Source organism: Schistocerca nitens, chromosome 1, assembly GCF_023898315.1.
Source record: "Schistocerca nitens isolate TAMUIC-IGC-003100 chromosome 1, iqSchNite1.1, whole genome shotgun sequence".
Classification (NCBI taxonomy): domain Eukaryota; kingdom Metazoa; phylum Arthropoda; class Insecta; order Orthoptera; family Acrididae; genus Schistocerca; species Schistocerca nitens.
In genome coordinates, this window is record NC_064614.1 from 92,709,418 (window position 1) to 92,726,173 (window position 16,756).

Genomic DNA, 16,756 nt, shown 5'->3' on the forward strand with positions numbered 1-16,756 from the left:
TAGCAGTCAACACTTCATGTCAATAAAGAGCTAGTTGTGTTTCACAGGTACGATGTTTTCTAAACCCATGTTGACTGTGTGTCAATAGAGTTTTCTTCGAGGTAATTCATAATGTTTGAACGCAATATATGTTCCAAAATCCTGATGCATATCGACGTTAACGATATGGGCCTGTAATTTAGTGGATTACTCCTACTACCTTTCTTGAATATTGGTGTGACCTGTACAGCTTTCCAGTCTTTGGGTACTGATCTTTCGTCTAGCGAACTGTTGTATATGATTGTTAAGTATGGAGCTAATGCAGAATCATACTCCGAAAAGAACCTAATTGGTATACAGTTTGGACCAGAAGACTTGCTTTTATTAAGTGCTTTAAGTTGCTTCACTACTCCGAGGATATTTACTTCTACGTTACTCATGTTGGCAGCTGTTCTCGATTCGAATTCTGGAATACTTACTTCGTCTTCTTTTGTGAAGGCATTTCGGAAGGCTGTGTTTAGTAACTCTGCTTTGGCAGCATTGTCTTCGATAGTATCTCCATTGCTATCGCGCAGAGAAGGCATTGATGTTTGATTTGGCATCCTCTTCGAACAGCCGAGTCCCGCAACCATCTCTAAAAATATGGACAAACAGAGACCCCCTCCCGCAGACTTTGTACTAGTGCACTGCATGTAGCGCTCTGATACACACGAGCGGTTCCTTCCGCTAATTTCATGCGACATTTTATAAGCACCCTGCGCAGTGCTCGACGGTTCTTTGTGGATATTAGATAAGGTCTGCCAGATCCTGGTTCAGCTATAGTTGTTCCTTCGCATTTCCACTTCATAGTCACATCACCGACAGCCGTCTTGGGCAGCTTAAAGAAGAGATGGAATGTTCCTGGTGGACCGGTACTCAGTTTCCTTCACAATTACATCACCAACACTCGACGTGACCAGCTTTAGAAGCCGTGAAATTTCCCTGATGAAATTCTTATTCAGGTGACGTACAATGACTAGTCCTGTAAGGTGTCAGGCAAATCCAACACCTTCCATGAAAACCCTGACATGATAAGCAAATCCAGTAGTATGTCACATAGCTCCGAATAAATCGTGACATTAAATTAACCAAACTAATACGAGTAACGAGTGAGCAAATGGAATACCACTGACTAACACAAGAATGCCTAAATGCATGTCATACCTTCCCACCGTGAGACAGACGTAGTTCCGAGGGGAGAAATGAGAACAGAAGCCGAGAGCAGAACCGTGTTAAGCTGGAAGGCCCTACGATAAGGGACGGACACCCACGTCGCCAGCTAACCGCTAGGACCACACCCCAGGCGTAAGTTTTAGCGTGTGACTTTTTCGCGTCTCTGTTACGTTGCAAACTTTAAAAACATTGCCCCACCACGAAAAGTATAACGTTTCTCATTGGATAGACAGAATTTTTGTAGGCGGAGCTTAAGGTTAACATTGAGACCCTGATTGGTCAGATGAAAACACAGACAGATAGTTTTTATAAACCAACTTCGGTAAATTGTAGTAAGGAGATGTTAGGAGGGGCCGGCCGAAGTGGCCGTGCGGTTAAAGGCGCTGCAGTCTGGAACCGCAAGACCGCTACGGTCGCAGGTTCGAATCCTGCCTCGGGCATGGATGTTTGTGATGTCCTTAGGTTAGTTAGGTTTAACTAGTTCTAAGTTCTAGGGGACTAATGACCTCAGCAGTTGAGTCCCATAGTGCTCAGAGCCATTTGAACCATTTTTAGATGTTAGGAGAGAGTTGCTTCCGAGACGGCGAGGTGAGCAGAGCTGTGCTGCCGCCGCCCCCTGACGAACACCGACAAGGTCATGAACGCACACGATGCCGCATAACAGCGCATAAAGCTTCACTCAGAACTGCAGAAGTCTCATCTGTTACACCCCCTTTTTGCGTAATACTAGTGTCGATCGTCAATTAAAGCTCTTGGTGTTCACATTTGCCACTTGAAGTAAAAATCTGAAACGCGATAATTTTTCTGTTATTTGGTTATTGAGAAGCCACATCAGCCACTGTAATTTACGACAAGTTAGATAAGTAATTAATGATAATTGAGGGTCACTGTAGACCATTTTGATAGTTTTCTCTTTAGTGAAACTTAATTTAAACCTAGATTATAGATGTGATATGGCATAGGTCATCCTTTTATCCATTGTAGAACTTGGAAACCCATTCAGGGAATATTCGTTCACATTTTTGTTGAACGCAGTTGGTTTTTACCATCCTGTATTAAAACATTTCTTTTTATAAATAGTGCAATTTATAAACAATGTTTTATGAGTAGAATAAAATTTCCAATGGTAAACTTAACTGTTTTTTCGACGTTATTTTACCAGCTAACTAAAAATAGGAAAGCCTTGAACCCCTTACACTAAATTTAGTTGGTATTAAGATTCTTTTACAGGGAGTGCAGTGGAGCTGACGCTGAAGTCATTAAGTATTTGATTATATCATCGCTAGTCTCACTGAACTCTTCTGAACTCTACATGTCATGTGTGGTCTGGCGTCTCCTTACCAGCAACAGCTCCCAGGTTCAAACTAGTTAATTCCCTAAAAAACACGCTCAGAGCGTCGTTGCACGAAAGTGTTAGGGAGACATGATATAGAACAAACAGACACCATGCAGAATGTTAGAAAATGGCGACCCTGCCAGGATGGTAAAATACCATGATTGAAGGTCGACCACATGCCTAACGAGGTCAGAAAAATATCCTGTTGAAAAATTTTCGTAATAAAAAAATTTTTTTTAACGTTATAAATAGTCGAAAACAGTAGCTGCAGCGATAGATAGTAAGAAAGTATTCAATAAAAGTGAGACATTCTGGCAGAGACAATAGCATAATTAAATTATGAATTTTAATATTGTTAGAATTAAATTTTCTCTCCAATGCAAGCGCACAGGTGGCGGATACATCGTTGACAAGTTGGTTCTGACACAACCAGTAAGTGAATGGTTTGTCAAGTCGTGTGTGCAAAAACTTTATGAAACGCGTGAGATCGTATGAGCGCATGTTGTCTCGTAGTAGGGCGCGTGAATTGCTTTTAAAACAGAAAATAAGGGATTCGGAAAGATTAGCAATGGCAGATCGAGACCTTGACCGAATTGAGGTAGAGACCCAGCATGAAAATGGACAGAGAATAGAGGACAGTACAACAGACGATGCAGTATCGCTAGAAATAGGACATATAACGCACCATAACGAGGATAATGTACGTCAAGGCATAGAAAACATAAGTCAGCATACGACAGAGGAGCAGGAAAGTAGAGAGACAGTCGATGAGGATTCTAACTTGCGTCTTGAATACGTAGAACCCATAGTACAAGTAATCAGAGCTCCATCACCACAGAGTACAAGGAATGCGAGCAGAAACGTGTCACAGCACATTTCAATGCAATCACTTGCGAACCAACACTTGGGCGAAAACACAGAGCGTAGGACGTCGGAAGAAAACGCAATAGGACCCACCAATCTGGCAGAATTATTACAACAAATTACGAAAACCATGACAAGGCAAAATAAAGACATAGCGAACCAAATTCAAATTCAGAATGCAGAAACCACGAGACAAAAGCGTGAGATTAAAGAACAAAACAAAAAAATTCAGTTACACCTAAGTCGTATTGAAGACGAGGCAAAAGAATCTCGAGAAGTGATAGGAAACTTAATAACGGGTCACAATCAATTGAGAACAGACATTGACAAGGTACAAGCGGACGTACAAACATTGCGTAATGACATTCAGGACGAGATCAAAACATTACGTAACAACACCCAGGGAGAAGTCAAGAAACTAGAGAAACAGATAAACGTAATTACTAGACAAGCAGCAGGTGCAGCGCGTAAAATTGTTAAAAACAGTGTGTTACGCAAACGTATCACAAAAGCAGCGCTGAAAAGATATGATAACCACATAGTCAAAATAGAAGCGCAAATGAAGCGACAATTTCAGAAATTGCGAACAGATTTGTTGCAAACCATTGAAGAGCGTAGTGAACAGGATCGAACAAGCACAGAGTCTGCAACCACATCCGTATGTGTAACAGCACCGGAAAAACAAGCAATTAACGAAGATATTACGCATTTGCGATTCCAATCACAGGCGGAAAGTAACATTCGTGAAATCAGACAGCCTGCACAGCAACAAACACGTTTCGAAACTCTTGATGAACAAACGTCATCACAAACACATGCGGAACCACAAATGTATGTTTCAAGACAGTTTGGATCGTGCAATGAAGCAGCAAGGTTAGCCAGACAAGATACCGAACCAATACCTGAGAATGTAAAGCCAGGTCGCGAAGAGTACAGTGCAATGCATTCAGCTACACATTCACAACCGATGGAAGAAAATTATTGCGTACCACTCCAACGATACTACGCAAGGGTAGGCGAAAGTTACAGTGGACAATATCCAATGGATCTACCACAACCGGAAAGAACGACGTGAGAAATGATCAGAAACAAAAGTGACGAAGAATCGCGAATTTCATATGGAACTATGACGAAGTACGACAACGATCATTTCCTCACAGTCAGAAAATTTCAGCACTTTCGAGAAGGAAACTCATTACATCCACGAACTTTTATTGATCAATTCCGAGTAGGATTACCAGAACACTGGACGCTAGCACACAAATTAGACTTTATATGTGCACACATGTCAGGAACAGTCGCAGAAACCATGCAGAATGTTGCAGCAACATGCCGATCGTACGAAGATTTCAGAGAGAAGTTTCTCTCACGATATTGGTCCAGCGAAGCACAGAACAGAGTGAAGTACGAATTATTACAGAACCCATATTTTGAAAATTCAGGAGAGAAGAATCCCGTGAAATTTTTCGAATTAATGGCAAAGAAAAATCAATGCTTAGATGTACCATACAGTGACGGAGAGTTGATTAAATTATGCGCGATGAAGCTACCATTGAAATACCAGGTATTCTAAGGGAACTAGAGTTCATATTTTCGGAAGATGACGCAAGAAAAAGACGAAGCGCACGTGAAAACGAAAGCAAAAAGCAAAAGAATCCACAAGACACAGTACGAAGAAACAATAATTACGAACCATGTGATAACTTCGCACCAAGAAACGACAATAGATTTCAACAAAGAACCGGTTATGGATTTAGAAGAGAATATGGCAATAACTATAATTCACCCAGGAACGGCAACAACTATTACAGAGGGAATAACGACAACCGGAACGGGTACTGGAGAACCAATAGACCGACAAATTATCAACAAAGAAACCACTATCAACAAGCTGAACAAGAAAAGAGAATACAGATAGAAGAGGTGGAGGTAAGACCACTAAACCCCGATAAACGTTCGAATTGACAGCTGAAGGCCTGGCCAGACAGAATCCGGCCTGCCGCTGAGACGGACGGCGCAGCGGGAGGCCGGGCCAGTCAGCGGCCAGGGACGCCACACAGGCAACGGCCGGCCGCAGCGACTCTTGATGCGTCAGCTGTTAACACTATAGTGATGGCTGGGTGTTGTGTGTTGTCCTTAGGTTAGTTAGGTTTAAGTAGTTCTAAGTTCTAGGGGACTGATGACCATGGATGTTAAGTCCCATAGTGCTCAGAGCCATTTGAACCATTTTGTTAACACTATAGAAAGGGCCGAACCCCAGTATTAAGCTTGCGTGCGTAGCGCAATTGTCTTGGCGTTAGACGATTTGGAGGCTTCACGCGGGACACGTTATCTTTGTGCTAGTTATTATTATTTTTTTTTTTTAAGTGCAGAAATGACTAGCTCGCACTAGCCATACGAAATTGCACCAAGAAGAGGAGGTGTTGGGTGCACGACATTAATAGCAAGAGAGAAAGCTTAGGAGAAAACTATCATCTGTGTATTGATCTAGAGTCTGACGAAGATAGGTTCTTCAAATATTTTCGTATGTCGCGAGAATGTTTCGAGGAACTGCATCGCCTGATAAAAAAAGGTAGCACCGAGAAGTGCACAACGAACTGGAGAAAGCCAGTTGATACAGGGCACAGACTAGCCATTTGTTTGCGGTAAGTTTTACCATTTTTTGCCTTTTTGTGCTTCAAACAGAAGTCTTATAATTTATTCCACTTCAGTTTTGCTGTATCATATGAAAGATTCGGCGGAAGAAAATGCTATCCCACAACGTAGTTACGAGTGGAGTGATAAATTTATCTGCAGTGTTTACGAATACAGCAAACGATAGTTACATCTAGTTCCGTATGTCCCGCTAGAGAGAACTTTCTACTTAATAGATTGTTTTGTTTCATTGTATTCATAACATTGTCCTTGAATTTAAACAAACATATCTTTGAAACTTCCTGGCAGATTAAAACTGTGTGCCCGACCGAGACTCGAACTCGGGACCGAGTTCGAGTCTCGGTCGGGCACACAGTTTTAATCTGCCAGGAAGTTTCATGTCAGCCACACTCCGCTGCAGAGTGAAAATCTCATTCTGGAAACATATCTTTTATCGTTAACTCATCTATTCGTTCTATCGGCATAAGATACTTGACTACAGGCAACAGTCACCAGACCATAGCTTTTTCTTTTCGGTTAGGACGTTCAACAGTCTCAGAAATTGTGAAACAAGTGTGCCAGGCAATATGGAATGTTCTACAACCCAAGTATTTACCCACTCCTACAACAGAGATGTGGAAGAAATCTGAAAAGGATTTCTAGAACTTTGGGGGTTTCTGAACTGCCTTGGAAGCATAGACAGAAAGCATATCAGGTTAAAATGCCCGAAGGATAGTGGATCCCAGTTCTTCTGTTACAAACAATTCTTTTCGCTGGTTCTCCTGGCGATCGTTGATCCATACTACCAGTTTACAGTAGTGGATATTGGAAATTATGGACGTCACAGTGACAACACTATTTCTGAGAATTCAGCTTTCTATCAAGAGTATATCGAGGGCAAAATTATTCTACCTCCAAATCAGGATCGCGTGTATCGTTCAAAAAGTTGTATTGTCTCACCTCCTCTATAAGTCTTTCTGTGTCCATGATGCATGCCCAACGAGCTGCAAGACAAAGACCGCCTCACGCCGCTGCTTCCAGTGTGACCACAGAGCGGTTGAGTGCGCCAACGGAGGCAAGCAGCCGCTCCGGCTTGCGGCGAATCTGTAATCTGTGACAACCCGGCGGCGGTCGGTGCGGCAGGCCGCGTGCCGGTGCGTCAGAGTGCGATCCAACAGTGCGGCCTGCCCGCTGCGGTTCAAGGCCACAGGCCGGACAGCCAGGCCGCATTCTGTCTGGCCAGGCCTTAAGCGCCCATGCCAAAGAGAATGACGCACCGACCCAGGACAATTGCAGCACCTTGAACAGAGAAGTAAATACCTTATCACGAGAAGAGAAGAAGGAAGAAACAAATCCGCAGGGGCCAGATGAAAACGAAGACAGGAAAATAACAATATCGTGTTGGGACGAAATTAATTGGGAGAATACTGACGAGGAAGATGAATTACCAGAGGCATGCACAACGGATGTAGGAGGAAAGGACGAAGTAATGAGTATTGCAGAGCTATTTGAGATGGAAACCAGGGAAAGAGAATTCAATGAGGATAATGCGCAGTCGACAGAAGTTGAAAATAAATTACGAGTGGGCACACAACCCAACGTATATAATGAAGGAAGTTATGAAGCGATAATTAGAGCATTTAGATGCGATTATGTGGAAGTAGCGACGAAGAAGGAGAAGATAGACGAGGGTGAGGAAAAAGTAGAGGATGTTGAAGAAAGTGTAAATGAAGGAAGAAATAGAGAAGAGGAAATAAAAGAGAGAGAAGTAGCAGTCGAAGCTTATCCTACAGAAAGTTCGAATTCACAAGGGAAATACCTAAAAAGACTCATGTATGATTCAGTGGAGCATTCGTTGATGCAAGAAGAAGAAGAACAGAACCAACCCTTTCAAATTCAACCAATTGTGAAGGCCATGGTAAAGCATATCCCAGTCAATATTGTAATTGATAGCTGAAGTGAACAGACTGCGATCTCAGAAAATTTATTCATGCAGTGTAATGCCAATGAGGAATTGCCAGTTCTGAAAACATGTAAGATTAAAAGTAAGAGGTCCTATTAGAAACAATGCTGCGGAAGTTCCGAGACAAACAAGGTTAACTCTTTCGTGTCAAGGTCAAAAGATCGAAGCCAACTTCTGTAGATTTGATTATAGGTGCAGATTTTTTACATGAAAGACGAGTGATAATAGATATGGGGAAAGGTAGCGTAACATTAGGGAATGTCACACTTCTCTTTGAGCAAAAGCTAAAATGAGAAGAAATACCAGTTATAAACAAACAATTAAGAATGACACGAGATAAAGAGGATGAAGAATTACAATGGTATGCACAAAAGGGGAATCGCCTCAACTCATGTTAGAAGTCCATAAAGAAATCGACGAAAAATTCCAAGAAGTTCAAGGTATTTCGGAACACAGTAAAAGAGAATTAGAGGGTATTTTACGAGATAAAGACTGGCAGGATTAAACACTTTGAGTACAAGTTTGAAGATTAATTTTATTACTGGTAAATAATCAGCGCAATATTTCAAGATTATGTTGCAGATAAGATCGTCAGGAGAAAGAAGAATGAAGAGAGAGGAAGGTGGGAAAAAGAAAGTAGTTTCAATAAAAACAAAAACAAAAATAACACCAATAGTACCATAGATTAAGGTGAAGGGATAAAGCGTAGATAGATAGTCTAACAGCATGAAATACCAAAATGCTATACACCACGACACTACACAAAAATAAAAAACGAATTTGAGGATTCTTGAAGTTAAGACTCAAAATAACTTAGAAGTGTAACATGGAATGGATGCTGAAATTTGTAAAGCTTTTTAAGAAGGCGTAAAACAATGTAGGTACTAGACATATGTGAGATGATTATAAGTAAAACTTTTTGTAAGAACCATTGTAAAAACTCCAGAAAGGACGAGATGCAATGACCCACAAGTTGCAACGCGAGAAGTATCAAGAAAGAAAAGGGCGGGGTTCGATTCCCGGCGGGGTCAGGGATTTTCTCTGCCTCGTGATGACTGGGTGTTGTGTGATGTCCTTAGGTTAGTTAGGTTTAAGTAGTTCTAAGTTCTAGGGGACTGATGACCATAGATGTTAAGTCCCATAGTGCTCAGAGCCATTTGAACCATTTTTAGAAAAGGGCGTAATTAGCAAGTCACGATTCCTACAATGCAGAAGCGTCGAGAGAAGGGAAAGGACAGCAAGACCAACAGAGGGCCCTTGTATCGAAAGTGGGCAATAAATCTGCCCGCTAAGCAAAACCCTGCTGTGACAGAACACGGAAAGCCAAGAGGGTCTTGGGACTGACAAGCAAACACCCAAATTTCACAACTCATAAACCCCGGGACGCCGGACGCCCCAACTCAGCCCTGACTCAGCGGAGCGAGCAAAAAACGGCCCGACGAGAAGACCGCTTGGGCAAGCCACCGCTGGCAAAAAATATGTGTAAAAGTCACACTACTGCTATTAAACAGCACACTGATGCACGAAACTGAAGAAAACTTCCACAAATTAAAAATGACACGCCCAAACAATTTATCAAACTGTTACTAAGAAGAGAACTTCAAAGCGACTAGTTAACAATAAATATTTCCATATCCTGCCAAGAGAAAAACCAAGAATCAAGTAAGAAGCAGAGAAAAAGCAGGAAGAACAGAAGTTGAAGATTCGCAAGATTGAGACTAAGAAAGAAGATGGGTGAAGAATAGACGACATACCTTCCCAAATCCCTATCCTATTGTAAACTAGTCATCTGCGAAGTATTACAACGAAAAACGACCGCTTTCAGCGACACATAACGATGACCTTCACGCATACAAAGCCAGTAAACCACGAGATTCTGCACTCACAGCTCCATTCCATTATAGGACCTCCACAACAGCAACACACACTTGCAAAGCCAACAAGGAACGACGAACTAAGCTGTACATCAAATGCTTGCCCACATCCATCTCACTTAAGTCCATCACCTTCATGCAAAAAACATTCGCCAACCTCATGCTTAAACATTCATAGGATTGTGTGAATGTGTGAAATCAAATTATGTGTTGTAGGAATTGTGCAAGAGAAACGTGTGAAAAACTACATAAGTTAAGCACACCAGACAGCTAATAAACTAGAAAATAACAGTCATTGACTATGGACTTAAGTAAAAAATAGACTATCGATAAAAATAAGTCATTAGTTCTGAAATGGACAGTATGTAAAGAACAAAAGTAAGGCATAATAAACACTAAAACTATATGCCACTTATTTTCTCCTCATAAAAATAAAAGAATAACTATATTATACTTATTTTCTTATTATAAAAACAAAGAATAAAAAATTTTCTTGTTGGATGTTTTCCCTTTTTTTTAACATTTGTACCATTTGTTATGATAATATCTCAATGCTTATGTATGTATATTTCTTTGTCAAAGCAATTCTTGGAAATAATTCTTATTTGTTAGTGTAACAATGTTGAAATGAGTGTCTAGAAACAAAAACATTTTACTTGTACATGATATTTAGAAAATGTGTTAGGAATAGATTTTACTTAATTACTACATTTATAAAAAAAGTATATTTCTAAGAAAATCGATGTGAAAGACTCCTCGCTTTCGATAACAAACTTCTTAAAAAACAAACTTCACACTTAAATAAAGAAAGAAAATAATTAAAAATTAATAATAGCATAAAAATATTCTTCTCTTGTCATTTTTGAGAATATAAAAATATAAATTAGTAATACAAACTAGCATAGAACCAGAATAACGTGGCTGAACAGTAGGCAACAAAATTTAGATAAAGGAATAATTTTTGACTGACTTAGACGATTCAATCATTGCCTAAATTCAGTGCAAAAATTAAGTTCGAAGGGTGGTGATATGTAAGGTGTCAGGCAAATCTAACACCTTCCATGAAAACCCTGACATGATAAGCAAATCCAGTAGTATGTCACATAGCTCCAAATAAATCATGACATTAAATTAACAAAAGTAATATGAGTAACGAGTGAGCAAATGGAATACCACAGACTAACACAAGAATGCCTAAGTGCATGTCATACCTTCCAACTGTGAGACAGACGCAGTTCCGAGGGGAGAAACGAGAACAGAAGCCGAGAGCAGAACCGTGTTAAGCTGGAAGGCCCTACGATAAGGGACGGACACCCACATCGCCAGCTAACTGCTAGGACTACACCCCAGTCGCAAGTTTTAGCGTGAGACTTTTTCGCGTCTCTGTTACGTCAGGACCACCCCCCAGCACATGTTAAAAGATAGAGCCCTCCATAAGCACAGTAAAGATCTTACGATAACGCTAAAAGGACCACACCAGCTGCAAGGTTTAGCGTGAGACTTTTTCGCGTCTCTGTTACGTTGCAAACTTTAAAAACATTGCCCCACCACGAAAAGTATAAAGTTTCTCATTGGATAGACAGAATTTTTGTAGGCGGAGCTTAAGGTTAACATTGAGACCCTGATTGGTCAGATGAAAACACAGACAGATAGTTTTTTTAAACCAACTTCGGTAAATTGTAGTAAGGAGATGTTAGGAGAGAGTTGCTTCCGAGACGGCGAGGTGAGCGGAGCTGTGCTGCCGCCACCCTATGACGAACACCGACAAGGTCATGAACGCACACGATGCTGCATAACAGCGCATAAAGCTTCACTCAGAACTGCAGAAGTCTCATCTGTTACACCCCCTTTCTGCGTAATACTAGTGTCGATCGTCAATTAAAGCTCATGGTGTTCACATTTGCCACTTGAAGTAACATCGACAAGGTCATGAACGCACATGATGCCGCATAACAGCGCATAAAGCTTCACTCAGAACTGCAGAAGTCTCATCTGTTACACCCCCTTTCTGCGTAATACTAGTGTCGATCGTCAATTAAAGCTCATGGTGTTCACATTTGCCACTTGAAGTAAAAATCTGAAACGCGATGATTTTTCTGTTATATAGTTATTGAGAAGCCACATCAGCCACTGTAATTTACGACAAGTTAGATAAGTAATTAAAGATAATTGAGGGTCACTGTAGACCATTTTGATAGTTTTCTCTTTAGTGAAACTTAATTTAAACCTAAATTATAGATGTGATATGGCATAGGTCATCCTTCGATCCATTGTAGAACTTGGAAACCCATTCAGGGAATATTCGTTCACATTTTTGTTGAACGCAGTTGGTTTTTACCATCCTGTATTAAAGCATTTCTTTTTATCACTAGTGCAATTTATAAACAATGTTTTGTGAGTAGAATAAAATTTCCAATGGTAAACTTAACTGTTTTTTCGACGTTATTTTACCAGCTAACTAAAAATAGGAAAGCCTTGAACCCCTTCCACTACATTTAGTTAGTATTAAGATTCTTTTACAGGGAGTGCAGTGGAGCTGACGCTGAAGTCATTAAGTATTTGGTTATATCATCGCTAGTCTCACTGAACTCTTCTGAACTCTACATGTCATGTGTGGTCTGGCGTCTCCTTAGCAGCAATAGCTCCCAGGTTCAAACGAGTAAATTCCCTAAAAAACACGCTCAGAGCGTCGTTGCGCGAAAGTGTTAGGGAGACACGATGTAGAACAAACAGACACCACGCAGAATGTTAGAGTCCACGTTCGAAGTCTGTAAGGTGGACATTTCATTTTGATTTTTGTAAGTTGTCGATGTGCCTGTCAGAGAGAGAGAGAGAGCAAGTTACGTTACTCTTAAACAATCTTTGGTCTTGTTGTGGGACAGTCTTTGCCTCTGAGCAGTCTGATACATTCTTAGTTGAAGCGAGGTAAGTAGTGGACGTGTTCAGTAGTGCTTCATTGACCTGTCATTATATATCTTAGATGAAGAAAGATTTATTGTAAAGGACAGCAAGGATGAAAAAGATGCATGTATTGGAAAGCGAAGAGAATATAAATTTTGAATAATGTTATTACTTTTTGAAGAGAAGAAGTTTGAGGTAACGCTGCACCACTGCGAAGCTTGTCGAAATGATTGTCAGCTGGTTAACTTGCTCAGAGCTGAGAGATAGAGAGACCACCCCAATTCTATTAATCATGCTTTAATATATCAACTGATTACGCTGTTTGGCTTATGTAGAAATCCTCTGTTACCATCGTTTCCTTTTCAAATCATTATTCACTTTGTTAACCATAGTATTATTCAGACCAACTTTACGTATGAATAACACACAAAATTTTATTCTGTCTTTTTGAATACATACCTCATTCTAAACTCGTTGTCTTGAAATATCATTTCATGGAAATAGTTACTCTCTGTCTAAAGAAGGTTTATGATTAGGCATTACCATACTGTGGTATACAACAGTTTGAATATTTATTTAGAAACTGAAATCTACCTTAGCCACTGCATGCTTTCTGTTTCCTGTTGTGCTTTCGAGAAAACTGCAGCGATTTTTTCAAGACGGGAGGTAAGTGGAAATTTTAATTAGTGCCAGATAATTCTTTTACTTCAACTGCAAGATTAATATAAAGATAGGTTGTATTCAGACCAGTTACTGTTCAATTCAAATTACGTACTGCTTAGTCGAAGGTTAGCATACGCCCTCTGTTGGATAACAGTTTGTAGGTACATAGTTTTGGTAATACGTAGATTGTTTTTATAGAGTGAGAGGTAAAGCTGGGACAAATTACATGGCCGGCCGGTATTGCCGTGCGGTTCTAGGCGCTTCAGTCTGGAACCGCGTGACCGCTACAGTCGCAGGTTCGAATCCTGCCTCGGGCATGGATCTGTGTGATGTCCTTAGGTTAGTTAGGTTTAAGTTGTTCTAAGTTCTAGGGAACTGATGACCACAGATGTTAAGTCCCATAGTGCTCAGAGCCATTTGAACCATTTGAACAAATTTCATACAGAAACATATAGTGCGGAGGTTACAAGTTCCATAGCTTTCGTGGTCGACCGACTCTGATATTACTTATTCTCTACTGTCAACACAATACTCCGTGCCTCCTTTTATACTGTCGGGTTAGTAGCATCTGGTAGTGAATTTCGCATTACATAGGCATGTTCGGATACTTTTGATTAAATAGTGTACGGCCTAATGATTTCCATTCGATGCACAAAAATCTGAGACTGTATCGAACTCCTTAGCAAATAGAACGACATAGAGAATATTTTGGTTTATGGTATTTTGTCAATATAAACATTACTTCTATTTGTAAACCGTTGATGCCCTGTGTTGAGTACCAGTGATTTGAAACGTGTCATGCATAATGCGAATAATAACACACAACACTGTGAGTGACTGAGGTATCTACACATACATACAAGGTTATAAGCTTCACTGTGACACAGTCACGTAAAACCAGTGCTGCTAATATGATTATGTTGCGGCAGTTTTTTTTTTTTATGTTGACGCCTGTTAGTTTCGCTGCATATAGATGCGTTTTCATTCTTCTGGAACAACTGCACCAGCGTTTTCAGTGGACTGTTTTGCAACAAATCAACTGCTACGAAGCTTGTCTGTATTCATAGCACGGGATGTTGGCGTGTCCCCAGTCGTAACTGATTCAATTACAGCGACGATGCCCCTGTGACACAGCCAGGCGCAATAGTTCGTGTACTGGTTTGCAGTTGCTAGTATTAACTTTTTAATGTTGCTCTGTATTTCCTGTTCGCCCTAGTGAAGGAAGCTTTCATCATCTTGGACCGTTGTCGTTAAATTTACAGTTCGCTGGCAAATGAACCGTAGGCATCACTGATTATTCCACCCAAGAAATCGGAAACGTTTTAGTTGAAATTTGGTGACGACACTAGCTTTCGCCTCTGAAGACGGTTTTCATTTTGCGCTGGAGAGTAATATAAGGGGCGTCCAAAAAAAAAAAAAAAAAAAAAAAAAAAACGAGCCGGAGTCTGGAATGCGAAAACCGGTGACAGGAGGGTCATATCGTGCGGTGTGTAACGAGGTGTGGTTCCGACCAGAGCGTGGAAGTTCACAGTCCGTCGTTACAAGGCACGTGTGTTCGTCACGTGACTATACAGAGGTAGCAACAGCATGCATCAATCTTCCAACGCTGCCAGTCGCATTGCAAATAATGACATGGAGGCGTCAAAAGAAGAGCAAAGAGGTATTGTTCGTTTTCTGACAGCGGAAATAGTAGGAGGAAAGGATATTCATCGACGAAATTACAATTCTATATACTGACACCTTTAGCTGCTGCCGGGCGTTGATGTATATCAAAGGGGACAGGTGAAAATGTGTTCCCCGATTGGGACTCGAACCCAGGATCTCTTGCTTACATGGCAGACGCTCTATCCATCTGAGCCACCGAGGGCACAGAGGATAGCGTGACTGCAGGGACTATCTCGCGCACGCCCCCCGCGAGACCCACATTCTCATCTTGTATGGCCACATGTCCACACCCACATTCGTAGTGTCCCACCCTAACACACTCATTACTCGTGGAAGACATTCTTACCAAGTCCCGTAAGAGTTCGGGGAATATGTGTGCATCTGCACAGAAGAAGACGGTCATGACCGCTATTGCCAGAACTGTATACTTATATGGATATGCTGTCTGCTCTTTCGGACATGTCCGAAAGACATGTCTCGCGGGAGGCGTGCGCGAGATAGTCCCTGCAGTCACGCTCCACTCTGTGCCCTCGGTGGCTCAGATGGAGCAGGAGCGCCGTGGTCCCGTGGTTAGCGTGAGCAGCTGCGGAACGAGAGGTCCTTGGTTCTAGTCTTCCCTCGAATGAAAAGTTTACTTTCTTTAAGCCGGCACGGTAACTCAGCGTGTTCGGTCAGAGGGTTAGCTGCCCTCTGTAATAAAAAAACTGAAATAATGGATCAACGACGAACTGAAACGGGTGTCTTGCGACGTTCGCCCCGAGCAGATACAACGAACGAAAACGAACAAAAGGAGATTTAAAAAAAAAAAAGATGGATTGAGCGTCTGCCATGTAAACAGGAGATCCCGGGTTCGAGTCCCGGTCGGGGCACACATTTTCACTTGTCCCCATCGATATATATCAACGCCCGGCAACAGCTGAAGGTGTTAATATATAATTCTAATTTTGTTCTAGACGGCTGCAGGTCATCAATGGTGTCTGTTCTTTCGGACATGTCCGAAAGATCAAATGGTTCAAATGGCTCTGAGCACTATGGGACTTAACATCTTAGGTCATCAGTCCCCTAGAACTTAGAACTACTTAAACCTAACTAACCTAAGGAAATCACACACATCCATGCCCGAAGCAGGATTCGAACCTGCGACCGTAGCAGTCCCGCGGTTCCAGACTGTAGCGCCTAGAACCGCACGGCCACCACGGCCGGCATGTCCGAAAGAACAGACACCATATCCTTATAAGAATACATTCATCGACGAATGTCACAAGTGTACGGCGAACACTGCATATCCCTTGCAAAGGTCAAGGGGTAGCACAAGCGCTTCATGGAGGGGTGGGTGTCGTTAGCCGATGATGCACGGTCTGGAACGCCACCCTGCATTACCGATGACATCGACCAGCTGGTGGATGCACTTTTTACCTAGGACCACCGAGTGACAGTGAAAGCCATAGCCGGCGTGTCGGACTGAGCGTCGGAAGCGTCCACACCATAATGAAGGAACGACTGCACATGCGCAAAGTGTGTGCCCAATGGGTGCCCCACAGTCTTCAACAACACCAGGAAGCATGTCAAATGGCCCACTGCCTTGCTGATCGGCAGCGCTATGCTCTGGAAGGGAATGCGTTCCTGGCACGGGTGGTGGCTGGAGATGAGTCATGGTGTCATCAC